This window comes from Diabrotica undecimpunctata, chromosome 3 (genome assembly GCF_040954645.1).
Source record: "Diabrotica undecimpunctata isolate CICGRU chromosome 3, icDiaUnde3, whole genome shotgun sequence".
NCBI lineage: Eukaryota > Metazoa > Arthropoda > Insecta > Coleoptera > Chrysomelidae > Diabrotica > Diabrotica undecimpunctata.
This window is the reverse complement of record NC_092805.1, coordinates 91,235,477-91,263,259: the sequence shown is the minus strand read 5'-3', so window position 1 is coordinate 91,263,259 and position 27,783 is coordinate 91,235,477. Positions and strand designations below refer to the sequence as shown.

At 31.2% G+C, this 27,783-nt stretch overlaps 1 protein-coding gene across 2 annotated transcripts in view; it reads left to right on the top strand.

Moving 5' to 3' along the window:
- The window catches only part of Trim9 (E3 ubiquitin-protein ligase Trim9), a 396,351-nt gene that overhangs the window by 118,213 nt on the left and 250,355 nt on the right, over window positions 1-27,783 (top strand). The gene's annotated exons all lie outside the window — the stretch shown is intronic.

Below are 27,783 nucleotides of genomic sequence, written 5' to 3'. Positions count from 1 at the left end.
TTTATACACTTATGTACTTTACGACAGTTTTAAGTAAATTAAAATTGTCCTTATTCTGTTCTTCATTAATCTATATTTGAATATGAAAATAAATTATGCGCCCATGTCTGGTAATATGATATTATTCTTTTAATGTTTGTCCGCAACCAGTTTTTTGGGTGTTTCAACTGACTTTATAAATACTATAAGAAGGTAATAGAGAAAAAAGTAAATAATGTACTTTATCCAAATAAAAAAATTTTGCTTGACCAAAATGAAAGTAGACTATCCCCGTATACAACTTGATTGACATATTCACCAAAGCGCCGACAAAATAATAGTGCAAGAAACACAATACAAACTTCAAATAGCAATACATTGTTTAACCAAATGTGTTTGTAATACAACCCCAAAATCTCGTAAGCAAATACGAAACTTATGTCATTTAAAGGCAAATATACCCCGTGCGGTCGAAAATAATCTGACAATAGATCAATAGAGCAGGTATCACATTTTCAGTACTGGGGAAACGATACAAGTTATGAATACGATTACAATATAGACAATAAACATCAATTTCAAGCATCAAGCAATATGCTGTACAATTAATATAACACTAGAGATACGAGGCAAATATCGCGCGGCTAAGCAGGAACATCCAAGGTAATTTACATTTCACACAATAAACAGTTGACACATTGGTAAACTCTGTACAAATATGTTTGGTTTAAGATGTTATAAGAATTTAAAAAATAAATTATATATTATTAAAATACACACATAAACAAAACGTGCTTTTCGTGATATTGACCACCCGGTGGATCAATATCAGTGCTCGGTGTATTCTTTGGGATACGTTAATTTAAGAAATTCAGCAATTTTTCAGGCGAAATTACCAAAAGTCTGAATACTAACAGGTTGTGTAGTACATTTTCCGTTTTGGTAATATACAAATAATCTTCGATGTGGTTGGTGTGTTTGCTGGACGTAATGATAAATAGTTCCTGTATAAAGAAATATTATTTTCCCGACATAGGTTCTTTCCATACCCGAAGATCCTGGAGAAACGAAGTAGACGACGCCATGAGTAAGAGTGTCGAGTGTCGAGTGTCGGGGGGAGTAGGCAGATTGAGACCTCAGTGCCGAGAGACAGTTCTTGCAATATAGAACACGATACTGGTACCTCTCGAGTGAGGGGAGTAGGCAGATTGAGACCCCGAACTCGAACCGAACCGTATCCCTCTTGATAATGGCTCCAAAATGGGTGCCGAAACGTCGAGTTTTAAATTCTCAACGCGGTTCTTCCCGAGAACTCAGTAATTTTCATTTATCTGACCGCGGAAACTTATCAAACCGACAAATCCGACATTCTTGCATTGTCGTCTCTTTTTGTAATGTGGCTAATATTGTCTAATCTGGTTTCATCTAGTAAAGCAAATTTAGATTGACGTCCATGTACTAAATTTGACACTGATGTGGAGGTTTCTTCACTATTATAAATATAAATCTATGTCGGCTCATGGTTTCTCTTATAATGTGCACTTCTTTATCCTCATCCTTCGACCAATACATATCAACTTGAAACAGAGTGTAAACCAGATATGCCAATAATATTTTTTAAATCTATGTCATTCATTTCAAAATTATTGACGGTTATTCTGCAATGTATAAATATTTGTAAAACATAGAATGCTCTCAATTACTTGTTTATCAAAACAGAGTGAAAAAACTTCAATATATGACTTGCCTCCATTTTTGGCTTTTATATTGTCTAAATATCAATCAGACTGTGGTTCAGAGGAATATCATAATCAGAATTGTCAATCACTTGTATTTCATATGTACCTGCAATATCCGATTTTATTGATTTTTCACAAATAATATTATCATCAATGTCTTCTAAATCGGAAACTTCATCTAATTCCGGCGGCAAATAAACAATCTCACAATCTGAGTCTTCTTCTAACAAAGCTATTAACTCTTTAGTAGTTAGTGCCATCTTCATTTCATATTTCGAGAATTTACTAAAATAAACAAATGCACTACTATATACACGCATTCACACTACAATAGTTTAGCTTACTTCATTGTAATTTATGGCATGTAAAACAAATAAACACACGTAAACTTTCAAATCAAGTTAAAAAAAAAAAAATATAATGTTTACAGCACATAGCAATTCTATGTGCAAAACAAATAAACACACGTAAACTTTCAAATCAAGTTAAAAAAAAAATAAATATAATGTTTACAGCACATAGCAATTCTATAAATAGAGAATGAAGTGTAATGACGAGATCCTATGTTAAAATTTCAGATTGTTTAGTCTAATGAAAAAATAAGTATTTTCTAAAGTTTTCTCTTTTTGAAGTTCTGTATTAGGTACTCTCTAATAAGAATAAAATTTTACTTTAATTTGTTAGACAACTATAAGATACCTGTCAAAAGACACATGATAATTTAATAATTATATCGGTCTTAGATTGAATTTTTACGTAATTACTCATGTGTTAAAATAAATAATTAGTTCAATTCAAATCAAGTTAAAAAAACAACAACTATAACGTTTAGAACAGACAGCAATTCTATAAATAGAGAATGAAGCGTAACGACAAGATCGTATGATAAATTTCAGATTTAGTCTAATTAAAAAATAAGTATTTTGCAAAGTCTTCTGTTTTTTGAAGACTGTATTAGGTACTCTAAAATAACAATAACATTTTACTTTATTTTGTTAGACAAGTTTAAGACACCTGTTAAAAGAGATATGATAATTTAATAAATATATCGGTCTTAGATTTAATTTTTACGTAATTACTTATGTGTTTAAATAAATAATTAAAATTTTTTGGTACGCCTCTGCACAATTGATAAGTGGAATATGATTTCGTTGCTAAGTTATCGTTAAGTGCGATGTTGCCAATTAATCACCTTCAGTTAAAAATTGTTTTAGTATAAAAAAAAAGATATTATTAAAACAAGTTTCCTGTTTTGGGTAAAACTAGAGGTCGCTGCATAAATGAAATGAGAATAATAATGGAAGAAAAAATGCAATATTTAATGTAGCCAGTGGAATAGAGTTGTATTTGTCCGTCGCGGTGCCATCCGAGGCACAAAAAAAGGAACGTCCCGATATACTCAAGCTGATTACTGTACGCTGTCTCGTTAGGAAGTGTTGTCTTGAGATGGCCAGAAAAACCCTCTGGCCGTTTTTAGGTGGTCTATGGGACAAGTGCTCCCCCATAAATCAGCGATATTGTATGGCGCCTTTGAATGGCGATAATCTAACTTAATGGTCACAGAAACATGATACTTTACGGCGGTCTCTGTGCTGGCGACATACTTTCCAAATAACAAAAGAAGTCAAATTCTTTGAACTTAAAAACAGACACATGTGCTAGCCAGTTTGACAATGAGATTTTACTGAAGAGAAGAAAACAATATATTTTAAAGCAAATAAGTAGTTTTACCATTAAATTAGATCATAATTATTATAGTACATTAAAAGAAAAATATTCAATGTAAAATATGAAAATAAATATTAAATACTTTTCCAAAGATTCTTTTTATTATTTTAAAGTAACACTGACAGATGGAAGTCAAGAATTGCTATCTGACAAATATTTTGCATTGATTTATGACTAAGGTATAGACATCACAGACATTTTATGGCATCTGTCTATGGCATTTAATAGAATGGAGTATAAAATCGAAATAAGTGCAAATTAAAACTGGATAATAAAGATTATGACAGAATATTTAGTAAATATTTATAAACTTGATCACCAACTATTTTTAGAAAAAAAAAATGGTAAAACAAAAGATAAAGTTAATTAATGAATAAAATCAAAAGAAATTAAAATAAAATAATTATTTGAAGAAAAATGACAAAATGACATTTATAACACGTGCATTGTTTAAGTATAAAGTTACTGATTTATCGTTCAAAAAAACAATCCCAAATAATTTACGAACACAATCTTTTCGAACATTGCTTCGGCTATATTATAAAGTCTAAGTATACGGAAAATACAGCCAACTCCCGGAAACTCAGCTTATCGCTGAATATAAAGACAAATTAAGTTAAGCCCCCAGGAATACACCTCACTGGAATATCAAAGGAAACTCTACAATACATGAGATTAAAATTGCATGCTTTTAAAAAGCTTCAAACGGATACGGGAGATGTTAGGGGAAGAAAGTAAAGAATCCTAATGTTATTGTCGGGGAGTAGACGAACAAAATCTTTTTTGCATGTTGCTCACCGAGATGGAAACCGGGAACGTGGCTGAAATCCAGATATTTTGGTAAAATAATATTGTTATATTTCATAATAAAAGCTAATCTCATTTATTGGTTTTAGAGATTTAGTCTTTTGTGCATTTATTTATTTATATAATTTTCCTAACTTCTGGAGATATCATATCCAGTATTGGACATTTTGTATTGTTTTTTTTTATTTTCTCTATTCTGTACAACCTATAAACAATTTTGACTAATTTTTAAGCCTTTATTGAAGGTATTACTCGTTTCGTAAAGCCTGGAAATATTGTTGAGTATATTTACTAAATACTATAAAACATTATTTTCAAAAAAAATTCAGTCAAATTTTTACGAAAATGTAGAGACGTTTGTATTTTGAATTACTTTAAAATGCCACAATAAATAGCTTCAGAACAATATTATAAAGCGTGCACTAAAGTCTGTTATTATTTTTGTTCATCGTATATCTTGACATCTCACCAAATTCCATTTTGAATTCTAGGTTCTTTCTACCATCTTGGAATAATTATGTTGTTTGATACTGTAAGCGTTTACCATAGATTAGTAATACTTGGATATGATCCCGATTCTGTTTACAATATTGATAGTTAACCCGTATATATGTGTATTAACATACAATTATAACTAAACAAGAATATCTGGATGCAGGATGTCTATGAAAAGGTTTTAAAAACACATTAACAACAAAGGCATTTGAGATTTCGATTGTTATGGTTGAGTATGATTAGAAATATTGGCTGATATTGATTGGTATGATGTTTTCGCTGACATAAAACATCCATTGATATTCGAGGATGTTTTTGTGTGTTGTTAATTTGTGTAAAAACCAAAACACTTTAAAAAAAATGATATACAAAAAAGCGAAAACCCTATATTAAGGGCGAAATAATATATCTGATAAAGCAAAAATGAATGTTGTGGAACAAATGAAGGCGCACAAATCGCTTTGAGTGTTTACAAGTTCACGAAGATTTTTCCAGAGACTTGAAGATATCCGTACATAAAATTTGTATTGCCTACAAAGAAAGAATAGCCATTAGTAATAACTGAAAAAAACTTTACAAGTATATCTACTATCTTCGTTGACAACAAAAGTTTCTATTCCTTTATTTTAAACAAATATTGGAAATATCTCACTCAATAACTATGAGAATACCAAAGTCCTCGCCAGAACTTTCTTAAAGGTTTTCTCTCTCGAACCCACTTATTATCAGTTGCCCTATATTAATTATTTAGGTACTAGTTTATATTCTTAAGAAAACCTAAAGAATAATGCGTCTCATGAGACTTAATAACCTTAGAAAATAATGCTATTAGATATTCTTATGGAAATTCTAGAATTCTATGGAACATCTAGAAACAAAGATTTCAAAACATTCCCTATGCAAATAGTTTTTGTATTGGTGGAGATGAGTAGACGATATACTGGTATATTTTACAGGAATTAACAGACAACAGAACAGGATCAATCCATAAATTTTCTAGATTTAAAAATTATCAGACTTAAAAACAAACATGAGTTTTCCGTATTTCATAAACCAACCCACACTCACACGGCTATACACAATTCATTATCCCATCCTACACGGCATAAAGTGTCAGCCTACCATAGCATGTAGCATAGATTAATAGAAATTCCCATGTCAAAAAACTTCAACAGCATTAAGCAAATTGCAGAAAACAATATGTACAGAACACACAATAAATAACATTTTAAATCAAAAACTACAAACGAAAGCCCTGAAATAAGTATTTCCACTACCAGAGAAAAAACCCAATACCTTCTGCTCGATTACATATACAGGCAAGATATCAACAAAAATAGCGAAACACATAAAAAAGAAAGTAATAATACCAGCGTTTAGAACAAACAACAACTTAGGCAAATATATTAAGAACAACAAGAGCAAAAAGAAAAAGCACTTACACAGTGGTGTATACAAATTTAAATGTGGCGACTGTCTAAAAACTTACATTGGTCAAACTGGTAGAACTTTTATCAAATGTATAGCAGAACCTAAAAGGGCTTTTAATAATAGAAAAAGAGATTCTACGTACGCACTTTACCTTCTAGACAATAATCATTTTTTAAATGATCAATTTCAAATTCTTCACATTCAAAATAAAGGCCATAAGCTATCCTTATTATAATCTATGGAAATTAACAAATTAAAAAATTCAGACATTTTGAATGACCAACTTGGGACAAACGGTTCTCCCTTCCTCAACTTATTCAGTTAAAGACTATAAAGCGTAAACACATACCAATAATAGATCACTTAAGAAAGACACTCTACCGAAACAACTACAGTGATAATAATTTAAAATAAATTATGTGGAAGTGTTGAAAGCATAAGTTTTGAGTGTCTTATTGTTAAATACAATGAATTTCCATCAAGTAACGATCGAAACCTTCACTTACCTAATTTTCCCTTTATTTTTAAAGAAATAATAGGACGCTTTAGTTTACCCATTAGCTGTGATTATGTACTTATAATTTAATATACATGTTTTGTCTTCTATATGAAATACTGAATGTTTATATTATGTAAGGGAATCCATAATTGCTGAGACAATTTCTGATTTTCTTCAAAAGGAACTGGTTATACCAGAACATCAGTATGGTTTTGTCGAAGAACGGATCTCCTCTGGTCTGTCAATGAATACCCAACAGCAATAAATAGAAAAACCCCGTAGACATTATTTACCAAGATTTTGCTAAAGCATTTTAATAAGTTCCAAAAACGAAGACTATTATTAAAATTGAAATCCTTGTCCGTGGTGAATCATTTGAATGTGTCGATGCATTTTTAACAGACCAAAAGTTTTGTATTACGATTCTACGAGTCGTATGATTTAAAATTATTTTCAATTATACAGGATCAGTCAGAACAACGGAATGAACCCAAGTTGTGTTTTACATGAAACCCTCTGTATATTAAACCATTTTTAAATATTCTTTTGAAAATATGACTAGTTTGTATTGGGTTTTATAGGTGTTAAGTTAATAAGAGAAAAATAGTAGTATTTCAAGGACTGTGGATTAAATTTCTATGCTAATAAAAATGTAAATGACATGTCAAAGTTTTCCTAGTGTAGGGTAATTTTTAATTAATTTAATATAATATTTCATATCTATCCATTGAATATACAATGTGATCACTATTTTCAAATACCAAACTTTCTCATTTCTTTAACCACCCTGCTTATTATTATTGTATTTTGTAGAATATTACCTTTTTTTTTCGTATAAGGTATGAGGTTATACATATCTAGCATGTTTCGTTTTGTAGATACATATTTATAGAAGTAGTATAGATTTTATGTTTTTGCAGATTTTTATTATTAAATTTTTTCTACCTATTAATATAATAATAACACCATAAATTATAATCTAATTTTATAAACATTATTCCGTGTTATGGGTTCATCGTTGTATACTACATTCTTGATGTACATCAAAAAAAATATTCCAGTGGAGTCAGTTCTGGAGATTTTGGGGGCCATTCCACAGTACTATCGTATTCGATACAACTGTTTCTGTAGTTATTATTTATCACACGCCTAACATTTATTGGTGCTGCGGTGGTTACATATAATATATATATATATATATATATATATATATATATATATATATATATATTGTCATACTTTTTCTTTCCCAACCAAAGAAAAATAAATAAAAATATCCATCGGAATAAAATTTTAAGATATCATTATAAACAAAATGTATATAGTAATTTAAGATTAGATTTAGTGTAGATAAGAATAGAAATTTGTTTGGCAAACGACCTTTTTCCGTTTCAAACAAAATTATCAAAAAACCTTTGTTTAGAATTAGAAGACATTTTACCTGTAAGTTAATCTTTTCATTGTTTGTATAGTCGAGTATTAAATGACCATATTCTAATCTTTTGAAATATGTGTAAATGATGTATTGAAAAAACCAATTTTAAAGTAAGCTATTTAGTTTTTCTCTGAAACCGAAATTAGGCTTTTCCAAAATCATGAAAAACACAATTTGAGCTTTTGATTGGACGGTCGTTTTTAAATGGGAATTTGTGAGTCGATCATGAGAGAGGAGAAGTTAGTTATATTTTGGTCATCGAAAGGAAACAGTCGTTTGTCTCAAGATAGGGTGTGGTTCGTGAGTTTGGATACCGACGTAACGAAAAGAAGTGAATAGTTTGCAGAAGGAGATAACAAGTAGATTAAAAGAGGTTCTTGTATCTACCGTGGGCATTTTATAAAGTATATGAGAAAGTATTCTTACGGCATTAAGACAAAAGGAGGTCCTGGTGTCATAAATAAGTAGCTGAGTTTGGAGAAGTGAATCAGGTGTTTTTTGTGTAGTCTGCAGGAGGTTTGCAGAGACGTTAAGGAGCCGAGGTGCCAAAGAGGAGAGATCACATCGTTGAGGAGACTGGATTTTTCTGGGTATGGTCCAACATACAACTCAAGAAGAAAATAAGCTGTAAGTGTTTGTACAATTGAATTTTATATCTGTGAAGGATCGGTTTGACATCAGGGTCATTAGCATTCAAATTTAAGAACTGAGGTTTTGTTAGGCTAATCAAAAGTTTAAACTTTTGTTGTTTCTTGTTTCAAGTAAAGAAAATTTTAAGTAAAATTGGTTTTCACGTAATATAAATGTATGTAGCTTTATAATCTTATTATGATAAAAATTTGATTTATTTTCTTGTATGCTGATTGATAAGATAACGACAGAATTTAATAATTGTTTTATTCGTTCATATAAAATAAAGAAACGTAAATCTTTGTAATATAATATATTTGTATTCTTATCCTTTTTTCTCTATCCCGATAAAAGACAACTAGAAAATCTTTTGAATCCATCGAACACAGGTAATATAAGGATTATTTTACTGTTGATAACAAATAAGATTTTTTTTATTGGCTCAATAAACTAAGATTAAAGTCAAAATAAACAATCATAACAATATATATATATATATATATATATATATATATATATATATAATATATTATTGTGATATTTAAAGTCTTGGTGCGCCAAGCTATAATTAGCTAATTAATTTTTTTGATTAATTAAAATTATTTAAATGATATGATTATGACTCTATCACAATTTTTAATTCTTTTATCTCAGGGTTAAATTCGTGCTTCAATATCTATGCTATTACATGTGAAAGGTAAGGTCCAGAGAATACCGGAATAATAAAAAACACATATGATCTAACACTATATATTGAAATAAAAATAATGAAATAATTCACACTCAAAAGTTTTCAATAAACAAATCTCATATAAGGATTCTCAAAATTTTGTTCTCCGTACGTGAACAATCAAAAATTAATGGTACAAACAATATTAATTGAAATCTCAAAATCCCAAACTATTCTAGCTCTCCTAATCCAAATATTTATATCCTTTCTAAATTACGTGTAAAAATTGTGTTATCAATAAAAGAAAAAACTGCAGAAAACAAAATTATCTCTCTCTGATGATGAGTGGTCCAAATCCTTGTTCCTTGTAGATTATATTATCTCCTCTCAACCGCTCCCTATGTAATCAGCAATCTTACATCAGATTGTTGCAAGTATATCGTCCTTAATGATCTCCTTCAAAAGCACAAATCATTCAAATTATGATAGCCTTTCTCCTCTCGATAAACTGAATCTCTCGTTGGCCCGAGTGAAAAATTGACTCTTGGAATATCAGCTCTTTACGATAAACTGAATCTCTCGTTGGCCTGAACAGTGACTCTTGGAATATAAGTAGAGAAATATGACTTACAATATTTTGTTGTTTCAGCTTCTGTCAGATACACTAACTCCACAAAAACTCACTAACATTCAACACTACTGCTTGCTACATTTCGGGAACCGACAGAGAACAAACACTGTTCTTTCTTGAAGACTTGGAAACCAACTGCCTATCTTTTCTCTCTCCTCAATCTAGCTAAACTTTCCTTATCCCACCTTTTTCAATCTCCGCCAATCAAAACTCGTCACAATTCCCCATTTTTTCATTTCGATAACAAACAAATTTTTACCTATAATTATAAAATTTCCTAAAACTTATTTACAAATATTATTTTCTATAATTCTTAAAACTAACAAAAACCTCTTTCTAAAATATCTTCTATTGTCTTTAATTACTGCACTAATGTATTTGTAAAAACCCGTTTCAATTTGTCTTTCACTTAAACTTATGCGGGTCACTTAAGTATAACAAAGAAATGATTGATGTAAAGCTTACATTTTGTTTGGTACAGGTAATTCAAGGATTTAATAACTTTCCTTCTCCGAAATGTTTGTTGGATATTATCCTAAATTATTTTAATTTTTTGTTGAACTTTGAAATATTTTAAACAAACCAATATTTTCTTGATTTTACATATCATAACAAATCCCCGCCATTTGATCTGCCGAAAACTCTTTGTTAAATTTTAAAATGACAAAAGTTTTCCAGGATCAAATCATTTCACTATGTTATTAAAATCTACTTATGATACTGATAAATGTCGTGAATGTTAAAATACCCCGTATATTGCCTGTCTTTATACGGGATTGGATATATTTTCGTTTTAAATTTTTCCAAGTATTTTCCCTTCAAAGAAAGTTCATAATTTTTAGCCACTCGGTTTACTTTATTAACAAGATCTCCATGGTTTCTTAAAATCTTCTCTATGTTTTCTCCACAATTTATCTTTCTTTCATCCTCCTTTTGTTCATATGTGTTCACTGTCCATAATACTTCTTCACACAATTCTGGATTCTCGTCCATTAGTGCCATTTTTTCTTCTGTTTTCCTTTTATCCTCTAATTCCCTTTGGTATTCCGAGCACCATGTTTCTATTCCTTTCATTTCTCTGATGATACTTTCTTTTTCTTCCTGCTTCCATTCTGTTTTATCGTCGGTTGCCGACAATTCTTCTGTACCTTCTATTTCCTGTTTTTCTCTGGTCTCCATCTTATTTTCCTGCTTTCTTTTCGAACTCTTCTTCTTTTTCTTCCTTCTCTTTTTCTCTTCTGTTAGATCTTGTTCTTGTACTTTCGGTTTATTCTCTACAGTCATATCGATTTCTTTGTGTTTTTCCTGTGCATTGATCCTTCCAGAATCTGTTTTCCTATCTGTTTGCTTTTCTTCTCCTGTGTTGTCTGGTTCTGCTCTGATTTCCATTTTATTTTCCGCAAAATTTATGGTGATATCTTTTTTCCTCAATTCATCAATTCCCGCTATCATATCATGATTTAAGTCTTCAATCACCACACATTTCATAATATGGAATTTGTTTCCCACTCTTATCTGTACTCCCAAACCTTCGTTTACTGTCGTCAAATTTTTATTGTTTGCACCCACTAAATCAACCCTAGGAATCTTATACACAAATCTGTCCAAATTTAATTCTTTTACTAGTTTTTTATTGATTAGCGATATCTCCGATCCAGAATCAATCACAATTTTAATCGCTTTATGTTTTATAAATGCATCTAAAAATATTAGATTAGAATTAGAAATTTGTCTGTCGTTTCCTATTGCTACATGATTCATCTCCCTTCTATTTTGTTGTTGGAAGCTCTGGTTATTTCTATCGTCCCTTTGTTCGTTAGTATTCCTATTCGGAGGATTTTGTGCATCTCTATTCCTGTTGTGATTTTCATATGTTCTCTGTTGTGTGTCATTCCTGTTATCGTAATTTTGTTGTCTATTGTAATTATTGTAATTTCTCGGCCTATATTCGTTTGTTGATCTGGGATGTCGGTTTCTCTGGTCATAATTTGATGAATACCTTCTTTCCGGTCCATTATATTGGTCATGTTGTCTTCTATTTCTCATTTCTTTTCTTTTCGCTTCTTTTAATTGAAGGAATTGGCACAAACTATCAATATCTTGATAGTTTCTCAAAATCACGTGATCTTCCAACGTTTCCTCAAAATGTCTGCTGATCATTTCTACCAGCTGTTCGGTAGAATATTTGTATTCTAGATATTTTGAATTGTTATATATCTGCAAAGCATATCTTTCTTCAGATATTCCCATTTTTTTGTGATATTTTCCATTCTGTAGCTCTTGGTTGATTTCTCTCTGTTTATTTTTCCCCCAGAAATAGTTGAGAAATTTATTTTCAAAATCTGTCCAATTTTCAAACTCATCTTCCTTGCTTTCATACCATAACGCTGCTCCTTCTTTCAAATGGTTTCTAATTGTTTCTTTGCAATCGTCAAAATATCTAATATGTTGTAATTTGGTTTTCAAATTTTTAACAAACGGTACTGGGTGTGTTTTCCGAATATCCCCGCCAAACTGTATTTTTATGTCACCCGGACTTTGGATGAGTACTTCTCTCCTGTCTCCCATATCTCGTTGTTTTCTGATATCCTCAATTTGTTTTTCTATTTCTTTCTTGTCTTCTTGTAAAGCCATTTCAAATTTTGTTTCTAACTGTTCTAATTCCTTTTTCTGTACAGTCTTAATATCTTTCATTTTAGTTTCTATTTCTTCTCTCTGCATCTCTAGTTTCCTCTCTGTTTCTTCTCTGACTTTTTCTAAACAGACTTTTACCTCATTTTCATATTTGTCCAAACGCTTTTCCATTTTTCTATCATTTTCTTCTAATTTTTGTTCATAGTTTTCCAAACGCTGCTCTATATTTCTGTTATTTAGTTCTATTGCTTGCCTTGTTTCCCGTTGGTTTTCTTCCATTGTTTGTTTTGTTTCATCCATTTTTTGTGACTGGAATTGCATTAGTTGTAATATTTTATCTATTCCTGATAGTTCTTTTCTCTCCTCCACTATTGTCACATTTCCTTCATTATCCGATACTTCTTCCAAAATTGTTTCATCTTCTCTGTTATCCTCCTTCCTTTCCTGCATTTTAATTTGTCTCCTTGTGACAGACATGTTGTTACTTTTTGTTATTGTTTTTGTCCCCGCCAAATGTCAAATTTTACAACACTCTATATGTTTCAGAACACGACAATGTTTCTCCCCAAATGTATTAAATTTTCACGACAAATATCAAATATGCAATCAGTAAAATTCAAATAATTCAAAATAAATATCAAATGTACGATTGGTAAAGAAAATAAAATCAAATAATTCAATAGCAGTAAATATCCACTAACTACGATCAAGCAATAAATCAAATTTATATTCCCTGGAAAAATTGTCAAAATACTTTCAAATTCAAATTCCCTCAATGTTATATGTTTTTATCTCTGGATCACCTGTACTTATTCCAGATCTCTTTCCCTTCCTTCAAATGTAAAGCTGCGATATTTTCAAGCCCCACGTTTTGGAAGCCAGTTATTGTGATATTTAAAGTCTTGGTGCGCCAAGCTATAATTAGCTAATTAATTTTTTTGATTAATTAAAATTATTTAAATGATATGATTATGACTCTATCACAATTTTTAATTCTTTTATCTCAGGGTTAAATTCGTGCTTCAATATCTATGCTATTACATGTGAAAGGTAAGGTCCAGAGAATACCGGAATAATAAAAAACACATATGATCTAACACTATATATTGAAATAAAAATAATGAAATAATTCACACTCAAAAGTTTTCAATAAACAAATCTCATATAAGGATTCTCAAAATTTTGTTCTCCGTACGTGAACAATCAAAAATTAATGGTACAAACAATATTAATTGAAATCTCAAAATCCCAAACTATTCTAACTCTCCTAATCCAAATATTTATATCCTTTCTAAATTACGTGTAAAAATTGTGTTATCAATAAAAGAAAAAACTGCAGAAAACAAAATTATCTCTCTCTGATGATGAGTGGTCCAAATCCTTGTTCCTTGTAGATTATATTATCTCCTCTCAACCGCTCCCTATGTAATCAGCAATCTTACATCAGATTGTTGCAAGTATATCGTCCTTAATGATCTCCTTCAAAAGCACAAATCATTCAAATTATGATAGCCTTTCTCCTCTCGATAAACTGAATCTCTCGTTGGCCCGAGTGAAAAATTGACTCTTGGAATATCTTCTCTTTACGATAAACTGAATCTCTCGTTGGCCTGAACAGTGACTCTTGGAATATAAGTAGAGAAATATGACTTACAATATTTTGTTGTTTCAGCTTCTGTCAGATACACTAACTCCACAAAAACTCACTAACATTCAACACTACTGCTTGCTACATTTCGGGAACCGACAGAGAACAAACACTGTTCTTTCTTGAAGACTTGGAAACCAACTGCCTATCTTTTCTCTCTCCTCAATCTAGCTAAACTTTCCTTATCCCACCTTTTTCAATCTCCGCCAATCAAAACTCGTCACAATTCCCCATTTTTTCATTTCGATAACAAACAAATTTTTACCTATAATTATAAAATTTCCTAAAACTTATTTACAAATATTATTTTCTATAATTCTTAAAACTAACAAAAACCTCTTTCTAAAATATCTTCTATTGTCTTTAATTACTGCACTAATGTATTTGTAAAAACCCGTTTCAATTTGTCTTTCACTTAAACTTATGCGGGTCACTTAAGTATAACAAAGAAATGATTGATGTAAAGCTTACATTTTGTTTGGTACAGGTAATTCAAGGATTTAATAACTTTCCTTCTCCGAAATGTTTGTTGGATATTATCCTAAATTATTTTAATTTTTTGTTGAACTTTGAAATATTTTAAACAAACCAATATTTTCTTGATTTTACATATCATAACAATATATATATATATATATATATATATATATATATATATATATATATAATATATATATATATATATATATATATATATATAATATATGTAAAACTTCATGTAATGTAATATGTAATATTTTCTACAAAATTCAGTATTACTATACAGGGAGTTCCATTTAACAAAAAATGAGATAATATTGTATTTGAAAATAGTAATCACACTATGGTATGACTAAATGTCAAAGATATTATTTTTTTTAATAACACTAGCTACACTAGAAAAACTTGTTATTTACAATTTTTGGAAAACTTGTAAACCTAATTCACAGCACTTTAAATATTAATTACCATTTTTCTCAATTAAAGTGTAAATATTTTGAAAATTATTAATTTAAGGCATATAAAACCTTATACGAACTCTTTATATTTTTAAAAAAATGTTCAAAAATGATTAATATACAGGGTATTCTATTTAAAAACACAACTTTGGTTCATTGCTTTGTTCTGACTGACGCTGTATAATCGAAAATAATTTGAAATTATAGATGTCTGACATACATCAGTTTGTTTTTAACATTTTTATATACTCCATAATTTAACCGTAATTAAAAAAAAACAAAGGTTTTGGGCACCATGTAGATTCTTTCATTGTTTAATTCTTGTGTAAATATTGGAATACTTTAATTGGTTTTAAAAGTAATTTTTCGTTTTTTTAATTATAATGAAAAATAATTTCCCTAGTTATACTAAATAAACATTGTTATCCCTAAAATAAACATCAAATTAGTCTGAGTACTAATCAAGAAGCGTAGGACATAAATCAGGCGTTTCCAAAATATTTAAAGACAAAGTACTTATCTTTACGTAAACATTTACCTACCTACCTTGTACCTAAAAAGAATCTTGTGGTCACTTTAATAGAAAACAGGTTTTATAGTGTATCAGTTTTATTCTAAACAGAGAGACAGACATAGGTTCGATTTATTATTATGACTAATGCACACCCTTGGGAGTGTATATGTGTATACCTTAGTAAAAAGTATGTAAATTGTTAGAACATGCAATTAGTTCAAGAAAGTCTTATACCTTGAAGGTCGATCTAGTGTCTTTCATTCTTTAGTCATAGTGTATATACGTTATTTATGGCTGATCGAAACATACTATTGCAAGTGACGTAAAGTTGAAATTTTAATGCCATTCAAGAGAAAAGTGTTTTGATTATGTTATACTGACATAAATTAGCTTGATACTAGTTACTTAATAAAATAGGTATACTATATGCACCAGTCTATCTGGGAAAAAATTATTGATTTCACGTAAAAATCTTATACCGATTTTGAAGGTTCTAAAAGCTATATGAGGAGTAGATGATGAAAAATCCGTGTTGTTTTTGTTTTAAACAATGTTCAAAAGTAAAAAAATAATTTTTTGTCTATAAAAGTTTTTTATGCAGTTTAGAGAAAAAAAATTAACCAAAAATTGTAGACCTTAAAAAGATCTTTCATTTACGAGTTTCTAAATTAAAATACATAAACAATTCACCAATATAGTTGCAAAAAAAACAATATTTTTCCCGTAATTTATAAATGTTAATAACTTTTTTTTTGGTAATATAACTACTCAAAATTGTGGCAGTTAATTATTAAAGTGTGCTAAATAATTTATTACTTTTTCAATGTGTTTATTGCGGAGAGCGATTATTTAAGCAACTGTAGTTGCTTAAACCGCCACTGTAGAGGTATTTTTTAAATCGCAATCAATTCTTTGGGGCTTTATTTTTAAAGTGTATTTAAAAAAAGGTTCTATTAAATTTGTTATTAAAAAACAGTTTGACTTTTTAGCTTATAAACATTTAAAACAACTTTGACATTTTTTATGCCACAGGCTTGTAAATAGGCTCAATGAAAATCTGGAGAAAAACACACCCTTGAAAAAAACCTAAAAAAAACACACCCTTGAAAAAAACCTAAAAAAACACAAGCTTCTATAACCAATAGAAAACAAGATAGCATTTTTTTCTTAAAGCCGTATTTCCATTATTTAATAACATTAAGAGCTAAAACTTGAACAGATTGTAAATGAAGCTCTATATTTTATGATAAAACTTAAAGGTGTTATACACAGTAAAAAAGTAAAAAGTTATAACCCGTTAAAATAATTTCAACATTCAATGTCCTATTCTCGATAAAGACTAACTCCGTGCGATGCCTCCCCATATCATAACTGACACTCCATGAAATGGAAGTTGCTAGGCAACACATGCATGAGAATATCTCTCGCCTGGACGTCACCACACTCTTATAGGTTTGTCTGAGCCCTTAAGTCAAAATCTCGATTCATCGGAGAACAATTCACGACTACAATCCTGTATTGTATAAGCCAAATGTTCTCGTGCAAAATTAAATCTCGCAATTCGGTGTTCACAGGAAAGGGGGAGTTCAGTACTACAGTTCAATAAGAAATTAGCAGCATCAAGTCACCTCCCAACTGTCCATTCACTTACGTTTACATTTCTCACTTTTTTTACATGATTTCGAAGGTAAGTAAGAGTGACCAGATTGGAACATAGCGCTAAAGGTGCTATACCGAAAATTAGAAATGGCTAAGCAACTACGAATCATGGAATGCATTGCTAATGGACTGCTACCACATCAAAATGAGCTAAAAGCAGTCCTAGACATAGAAGAAGTTGAGTTGTGCCTCATATCCAAAACAAATTTCACTAAACAATCTTTCATAAAATTTAGAGGATACAAGACATACCACATTAAACATCCTGAAAATGCAGCAAAAGGAGGCAGAGCAATAATAAAAAATAATATTCAGCATTATGAGGAGCTAAAATATGAAACTGAACACATACAAGCAACCACAGTATGTGTCAAGCTCAAAACTAATTTCGAAATTACTATAAGTTCAATCGATAGCCCCCCTCAGCATTCCATTAAAAAAGAACAGTATGAAGAATATCTGAAGAGTATGGGAAAAAGATATATCATTGGAGGTGACTTTAATGCAAAGCACACTCAATAGGGATCAAGATTGACAACACCAAAAGGGAACGAGTTACTGGCAGCCATGAAAGAACAGAAATGTGAACCAATATCAACGGGTAGACTGACGCATTGGCCAAGTGATCGGAACAAGATACCGGACTTAATTGATTTTTTCATTATTAAAAATATCTCAGCCAATTATGTAGATATTGATGATTGTTGGGATATGAACTCAAACCATTCACCCATAATGCTCACATTGAGTGACACGATTATTAGAAAGGAGTGTAATCCAATATTAACCAACAAATTAACAGACTGGGAAAGTTTTAAATCAACCCTTGAAGAAAAAATTGAATTATCTGTACAATTAAAAACATCTGAACAACTAGATGAGGAAGTAGAGTTGTTTGTTCGAAATATACAAAAATCAGCATGGGAAAACACTCCGATTCAAGTATCAAAAGTAAAAGGAAACAACTATCCGAAGGAAATTAAAAAGTTAATTAAAGAGAAAAGAAAACTAAGAAGGAGGTGGCAACAAACCAGAGCTCCTCAAGATAAAACGAATCTGAACAATGCAAGTCAAAAGCTTAAAAGAGAGATTTAAAATATAAAAAATGAATCAATGAAATCTTTCCTGAGAGAATTGATGGATGATAGCAGCACTGAATACTCCCTATGAAAAGCAACGAAAAGGCTAAAAAGACCAGTAATCCATTCTCCACCCATTAAATTGGAAGATGGTAGTTGGGCCAGGAGCAATAAGCAAAAGGCAGAGAGATTTGCCAAATATTTAGAAAATACATTCAAACCACATGAAGACCAAATTAATGATCAAATCTGGATAGAGCCTAATCAGATAGAAGAGACAATCAGACCAACATCCCCAAAAGAAGTAGCTGATAAAATAAAAGAAAACATAAATCAGAAGAAATTCCCAGGATACGGTCTAATTACTGGAGAATTACTAAAAATCCTGCCTCGCAAAGCCGTAGTAAAATTTGGTTATAATAGGTTAGTTAAATAACTATAATAATTTGGTTAGTTAAATAAAATATTTGGTTATTTTATGAACCTTATTCTCGTTGCGTAATAAGTCTCTTTAAGCTCTTTTAATATCCCAAATATCTCAAATTTCCTACCCATAGCATTACTCATAATTCACTCTTTTATAATGTAAACTCATAACAGGAAAGCACTCAAAATTTAAAGTCAGAAAGAACTGTAGTAGTTGTAGTATTGTACTTAGTGTTGTTGTGATAAAGGATGTTCTGGCCTTTTGCATATTATACGATGCTTGTTAGTTTTAATTATACTTTAAAATATCATACAGGTTTTCAACTATCAACTGATAAAAACAACTAAACAATTTCTGATACTTCAAACATAAATACTGAACAGTAATGTACTGAAAAAACTTTTTCCGATAAACTTTCTCGTGTTTAAATTTCAAGATGAAAATATCCCCTAAGGCCACAAAGCTTTGCCTCTCAAATGTTTAAACCCTCCCTAACGGGAAGTAATTACGTTTTCCCTGCGGAGTATTTTCAATAAACTTTTACCTCTGTAACTCAAAGTTTGGCTAGCTCTACCGTCGAAATGATCGATATGTTGATTGGATCCTCTTTGAGTAGATATAAAGTTTAGAATTGTTTCTGATGACTGTTGGTTGACGACAATATTTTAGTCAACCGCAAATATATAGTTAAAGTTGTATTTGAAGTTATCCAAAGGTCCCTGTTTTAATCGAGGATATTTCAAGACAAGATAAGCTGTCCTGTTTGTTTTATTACTTAGTCTCTACATTTATCTTTCCATGGCATGTCTTAGTAATTTAGAGTTTACCCGAAAACGAAATCATATGAAGGGTACAGAGGAAAAGCCAACATAGTCCAACAATAAAAAAACAACAGGTTTACCTTTCTACACTCTCTGTTTGCTGCATATTTGATCTTGGCAAATCGTCAAGATGAACAACAAGCCTGTGATGTACAAAGTTTTTTAAACGTCTATTGCAGGGGAAAAACCAACATACCCAACATGAAACATGGGAATAACTAACACAGTACATAAAATTCGTTATTACTTTTACGATAAATGTGACTCATATTTAACCTGTAAACATTTTATAATTCTAACAAGTATTTTCTAGTAGATTCTCCGCTCCGCTAAAAACCGACTGGCGTTCCATCCTATTCGAGAACGGTCAACACAGGTCGCCGTCCGAATTCGACGGGACTCCAGAATAACGGCTATTATATTTATATATATATATATATATATATATATATATATATATATATAATAATTACTGGATATTAGTGACTGTCAATATAAACAAACAACACAGTTTATTAGGGTTGCAGTCAGAAAATTGGCCGGGATGTTAATGAAACACTCTTATGACTTTTTGTCTAGCTTTCGGAATGGTTTTATTCCTTTTTCAAGACACTGTAATAAGAAAAAGTGTAAATATTTATAAAATATCACAAATCTTCAGTGCAACTTACTAGTCGTTGAGATTATTTATAAAAGCATAGACACTCAACATTAATAACACACACATAAAATATAAAATAGTGGACAAAATACATTTTAAAATTCTTTAAAATTTAGGTAAAAATAGTAAAAATTTTGTTGTCATCTTTTACTGGTGTGTTTTAACTCTGGCACATAGAGAACAAAAAGAAAAAATCCTATGATTAAAAAGTAATTAGGTGTACTTAATATATAGAGGACATATATATATATATATATATATATATATATATATATATATATATATATATATATATATATACATATATATATAGAGGACATTTTTATTTGAAAACAAGTTAGTCTGAATAGTTGTATCGAGTTTGAATTGTAACGCGGAAATATAGTATATAAATTAGAATCGTGTAAATAGTGTAAATAAATAAATTATTGTAAGACTTTATATAAATTACATAAAGATTCTAATAAACTAAGTGTTTGAAGAACATTAGAATAAATAAAGTTAATAAATTAGACTTATAAAAATAGTTTATTACTCTCACTCAGGTCATCTTAGCTGTGTTTATTAGTTGTTGTTTCGATACATTTAGTGAAGCAAATTTATTAAGAAGTATTAAGTATTCTTCAGTTTGAGTCATTTTTGAAAGTTTTAGTCTTTAAAATGTCTTGACAGTGACGAAAATACATGTGCTAACCAAGAAAACTGTACGAAACAGCGTAAAAAACATGGCCGTTTTAGAGATGTTGCGAAGAAGCTACGCGTCGTGACCTTTGAAACCGGAGAAAACTGTCAATGCAAGCTATATAAGTGCTTTCAGAATATTTCTGTTGCTGAACAAAGCGATATAACAAGATAGTTTTATAATATTGACCGTGAAAATGGTAATAATGTCCAAAATAGTTACTTATCCGGACTTATATTATTACGGCCTGTGTTTCGACTTCGACGAAGGCCACGTAAAATTGAAGAAGATACTAGATTGAATGAAAGTTCTTACAGCTACAAAGTAAGAGTTATTAGGAATGAGAGTGCAGTAGAGGTATAAAAAAATACCAGTATGTTTTAAACCGTTTAAATCACTTTTTGGAATTACGTTAAGTCTTATTAGCCGATTACTTACAATCAAAATATCATTTTCAAGAATAACTGGCAAGAAACCGATGGATGGAAGGGAGAAGCATAATAAGATAGATCAACAAGCTCATGAACTGTTACTGCAGTTTTTTGGCGTATTAAAAGGACGTAAAGGGCACTGCAGTTTGAATTTTAAAAATCTTTTTGAATTATTTTTGCCTAAACATTCCCATATTAAAATGTGTTATGAAAAATTCAGACAAATATTTGCGTTCGAGTTTAACATAGACTTTGGTTACCCGCGAACTGAAACGTGTTGTTGGCGCCACGAGCAGAAAGCCAAAATTATTGAGCTAGATAGGAAAATTACCGTTTCAAAAAGTAACGACGAAAAAGTTAAATTAGAAGAGGATATCAGAAAACTAGAAGTTGAAAAGACAGTCCATTTGAAGAGGGGCGATTGGTTTTATGAATTTAAAAGGCGTCCAAAATCTGAAGCTAGAAATTATCAACTGTCTCGAAATTAATAACCTATTCCGAATATAACTTCTACTGAAGACAGCTGGCATTCTACATTTTTAATGTTCACATTTTGTTAAATGGTGCTTCAATCATGTACACGTACGACCAAACCATCGCAAATATGGGTTAGATGACGATGCCTTAATGCTCTATCATTTTTGAACACCTATCTGGATCCTGCTGTTAAAAAACTATATGTGTTAACCGACTCTTGCGGAGGACAAAACAAAAATTACACCATCATCAAGTTCTTCCACTACGTAATTCCTACTTTGAAAATGGCACTGTGAAATTACTTAACACTAATTACTAACAGATGATATAGGAGTAAGGTATATGTGATTGTTTGTTAAATGAAAGAGTGATGTTTTATATTATTTAAATTATTAAAGTTATTTATATTTATTCAAGAGATATCTTTTAGGAATTTGTGTTAATTATTGAAATTTTTTACAGAAAGAGGACAATTATATGACAATGAATGAAAGTAGTTGTGCTATTTTGTGGGTGTGCAACTTCTTTGACTTGTAATTATCAAATTTTGGATAAAAAGCATTTAATTTGTGTTTAGGCAGAAAATTGTGATGTCAAATGTTAAAATTATAAAACTAAAACAAAAACTAAAACAAAAAATTTTATTTTAATTTTTTTTATTATTATATATTTAATTAATTTTTAATTTTAATGTAAGTAGTATTTTGTTTGTTACTAATTTATTAGAAGTCAATAGATTATCTCTTACCAATTTGTGGGTTTTTACTTTGTCTGCTAAATCAATTTTATGCATATTAATAAACACAGACATGTAATATTGGCATAATTACTATAACTTTTTTGATCTATATCTTTATAAGACAGCACCCAAATATGGGCTTTTTATGCTTTGCAAATTTTAGAAAGCGAAACCGGTCGTTTTGGGTAGCAAAATTAAATTGATTGTGAGTAAGTCTAATTTATTTCTTTTACTTATTTGAAATGGACTCACACAAGCAACACATTCATGATTTGAATAATTTTTGGACTTTGAACCATCAACATAAACTACACTAAATGACCAATGGGACTCTAAAACAAGAAATAAAATGCCATAACGAACAAGCAAGAGAAGTTTTTGTTTTTAAACCGCTACTATGTTACCGTCATATTTCTTTTAATATTCGCTACAGGATGGTTAAACGCTGTGTGTGGTTCATATTGTTCTGCATACCATGACCGTATAGGGTTAGAAACGAGGAAATCTTTAAATGATCAAATACTGAAAGAGAATTGCTCAACTTAATCAAAGTATATAGGAGGCTAATATTGAAGAAGAAATAGGCTTTAAAGCCTACATACAAAAAGGAAGAAGAAGAAGAAGAATCAAAGTATGAAAAATTGGATACCTGGGACATATCCTGGAAAGAAAGAGATATTCAATTACTTAACTAATTATCCAAGGAAAGATTAAGGTCGAGAGAGGAGTAGGTCGCAAGCAAATGTCGTGCCTATGGAATATAAAGAATTGAACAGGTATAAATAAAACTGGCGATCTCTGTCATGTTGCAGAGGCTACACGCCTGGTCTTAGGATAATTCTCATTATAGGAGCACGGCACTATAAGAAAAAGAAAAGTTACATGAAAGAGATTAATTTCCAACATTAACTATTAGTCATGTTTGAAACTTCCTTAATTTATTTATTTTTGTAGTTTAGTGACTTCATGACTTCTTAATTGTATCTTCACCTAACCTAATAATTTTCTTCTTTTTTCTTTATATAAGCAATTTTGCTTGTTCATTGGCGGGTTGTTAACTCTATGGAAGATTGTCACTCGATCTCTTGTGCGGTCGACCGATACTTCTTCTACCACTTGGTGACTTGTCCCTTGATATTTTAACGACTCTTGTGTGTCCTAACCATTTAACCTACGCTTTTTCATTTTGGCATCAATTAGTGCCAACCCTTGACTTCCCCTAATAAGTCACTCCACTTCTCCACTTAAGCATTTTCTTTCCCCCCACATGCTTTTGTTTTTCTTTTCTTTAGTTTTAAATGCTCAATATTCAGTTCCGTGCATCTCAAGCTCCTTTCATGAATTCATCCAGCTCTAACTGTACTGGATGTAGAAACACTTCAAACTATTATTTTTCACAATTATTTCACCATTAAAAGTTATCATTTTATTTATAGTAGAAACTCCATCTTTAAATGAACATTCTATATATTTTTTTTGTCCTACTAAGTTTTAAACCTTTTTTTTATCTAAAGGTTTCCAATGTTTGTTGCTTGGTTGTTGCCACTCAGGGCGTAAGGTCCTTTTTTCGAACTATGAAATTGGATGTTCCCTTTAAAAATGTAATCCCTTATCATCGACCTAGCGTCTTATTAATTATAATGTTTATTACCCTACCTAAATTACTTTATAGACGTTTTCCACTGATGATGATCTGAAAAACGTTCTGAAAATGTATAAATCCATTTTGGATAATTTTAAAATTTTAATAAAAATTTTTATACCATTTTACAAAGGCAGTTTTTGCTTCGTTGTAAGTTTTTTCATTTTTATAAAGTTCCTCCTCTATGTTTTACAGTCTACACTACGCCCCTTCGTCTTCGCCAGATGCTTTGTTATTATTTGTTTTTCTTAAAGAGTTTCTGAATCTTTTTGAGATATATCCAGCATAAGCTCTGATCCTTGTTGATTATTCTTTCTCGCTGATGCTGTTGACTACCCTTATTTTTTGAATTCAGCGTAGAAGTTTTCTGTCAGTTTCAGTCATTGTTCTCTATTTGCTGTTGGGTATCCTTAGTTGTGTTTATAGGTTAAAAATATATATCTATAGATATTATTTTAAGGAAGACCTGAACATCATCGGAGTATACGGCCCAGAAAATAACAAACCTCAAGCAACAAGTGTTTTATGACCAATTACAACAAATAGTAGATCAAGTCAGAGGGAAGATGATAATGTTTAACTGGGAATTTTAACGCTCGAATAGGCAATCAAGTAATACCCGGCATTAAACAAAAACATAATGAGAATGTTAAAAACGAAAATGGTGAACTGATGATCAACTTCTGCACGAACTAAGAATAAACAACACATTTTTTGACCACAAAGACTAACACAAATATAAATTTAATAACACCCGTGGACAAAGATCTATGATAGATTATGTTATAACCAACAGAGATATACATCCATCGAAAATAATCGACGTAAGATGCCTCAACTCAGCAGATGTAGGTAGCAACCATAGCCTAGTATTATGTAAAATAAGAATCATCATGAAATACTTCCCACCCAAGAGAGCGGCGCCAACACAAACAAAAATCAAAGTCGAAGGACTAAATACGGAATCCACGGAATACTTATACAGGAAAAGAATATCAGAGAAAATCGCTGGGAATGAAATATCAGAAAACGATAACATCGAGGAAAGCTGAGAAAAACTCAAAAATAACATAATTAACGCAGCAACAGAATCACTTGGAGAGAGGAAAGTAACAAACACTAACATATCAAAAAAGAAAACACCATGATTTAGATAGGAAGTGAAGACAAAATGTGAAGAAAAGAAGAAAGCCTTTTTACAATACAGAACATAACAGGCATACAACCACTATAAACGAATAAGAAATGAAACGAATACTTTAGTTAGACAAATAAAAAAGGAACACTGGCAGAGTTTCTCAAAACAGATGGAACACGACTTCTACGGAACACAAAAAAAATATGGATAATGATCAGAGGACAAAGAAAAGAGATTAACGAACTAATAAAAATGAAACACATTCAGAAGCAAACATGGGTAGATTACTTTTGATCCCTATTTGCTAAAGGTGCGATAATGAACCACCAATACCAGAGGTGACGACAAACGAAGAAATAAATATTGAGGATTAAGAGGTAAAGGAAGATTAAGGACATTAAAAAATAGAAAATCACCAGGAGAGGACAGAATACCGAACGAACTCTTAAAGTACGGAGGACCAGATCTGACCAAACAACTATTAAGACTAATCCAAAAAATAATAAAACAAAACAGAATTCCTCAAGAATGGAGATCAAACATCCTAATACTTCTCTTCAAAAAGGGAGACAAATCGGACCCGGAAAATTACAAAGGAATTAATTTATTAAACAAAACACTAAAATTAACAACCAAAGTGATAACAAATAAACTGAATGAAATTATAATACTAGCAGAAGAACAACAAGGTTTTAGGTCGGGAAGATCATGCACCGACGCATATTTATAATGAAGTAAGTACAAGAGAAATAATTAGAATACAACAAACCGGCATATCTATGTTTCGTTGACCTTAAGATGGCATTTGACCGAGTCAAATTAAAAGACGTTATCCACTTACTGTATTATACGCAAGAGAGATACCTCTAGGAATAATCAAAACGATCGAAAATATCTACCAAAACAACACAATAAAATTAAAAGTAGAAGAAGAACTAACCTTCTTTTGGGTATGGAATCATACATGCCCATTAACTCGGCTCACGGAGCACCGAGTCATCTTCTCTGTCGCTCACGTGGGTAACTCCAACCTGGCGCGTCCAAGCCGCGGGGGTGGACATCTATCACTTCAGTAGGCCGGAGTGAATAGATGACTAAGTTCAGGTTGGGACCCAGTTCTGTGGGGTATAACACGGACCCCTGCCTAGGGATACAGGTGAAGACCACAACGGTAGGCACGGCGGAGAAGAAGATCTTCGGTACGGCGTGGATGGCGGAAGTGGCATCCCTGGATTTTAGGGATTGTATAAAATCAATAGTAGCGGCTGATCCAGAGTGGACGGCTACGAACAGCTTCTGACCCAGAGTGGGCGGCTGAATACTAGGTCCTCCAAAAGGGGGTTTTGGCGTCAGGCGTTAGCAACCTGGCACATAGAAAAAACCTCAAGGGCTGAAAAACAAAGGGCAAAATGAAAAAAAAAACAAGGGGAGGGGCAGTTTTGCTTTAAGTGAAAGAAGCCCAGCTTCAAAACTCAACCAAACAACAACAACAAAAAGAAAGAAAAGCCAGAGAAAACTTGCACTCGGCACATGGAACGTACAAGGATGGCGAACAAAGGACAAAGAGGTAATAGCGGAATTCGAAAGAATGAAACTAGATATAATGATAATGACTGAGACGAAAAAGAAAGGAAACGGTACCGAAAAAATGAGAGAAGTCATTCACCGTTGGAGCGGAATAGATAAGAAAGAAAGGGCAAAAGCAGGAATTGCAATTATACTGAAAAAGAAATGGGAACACGCAATCGAAAACTGGGAACCAATAAACGAAAGAATTGCCAAGCTTAACTTAAAAGTATACGGAAGACAAATTATCTTACTAGCAGTATACGGTCCAACAGAAGACAGCTCAATTGCAGAAAAAGAACAATTCATAGAACAACTGCAAGAATAAATCGAAAAGAGAAAGAAGAACCAAGAAATAATTATCACCGGTGACCTAAATGGAAGAACAGGAAGAAAAGAAAACGACAGAACAGTTGGTAGATTTGGAGAAGATATAATGAACGATAACGGGGAGAGATTGATTGAGCTATGCGAAATAAACAACTTAAGGATCACAAACGGCTTCTACAAACATAAAGACATACACAAATACACTTGGACACAAGAAACAAGAAAATTGAGGTCTATTATTGATTATGTTATAGTAAACCACGAAAGCTCGATAAAAATAAAAGACGTGAGAGTAAAGCGAGACGCAGAATGCGGCACAGATCACAAACTAGTAATCGCTTGTATGGAATTCC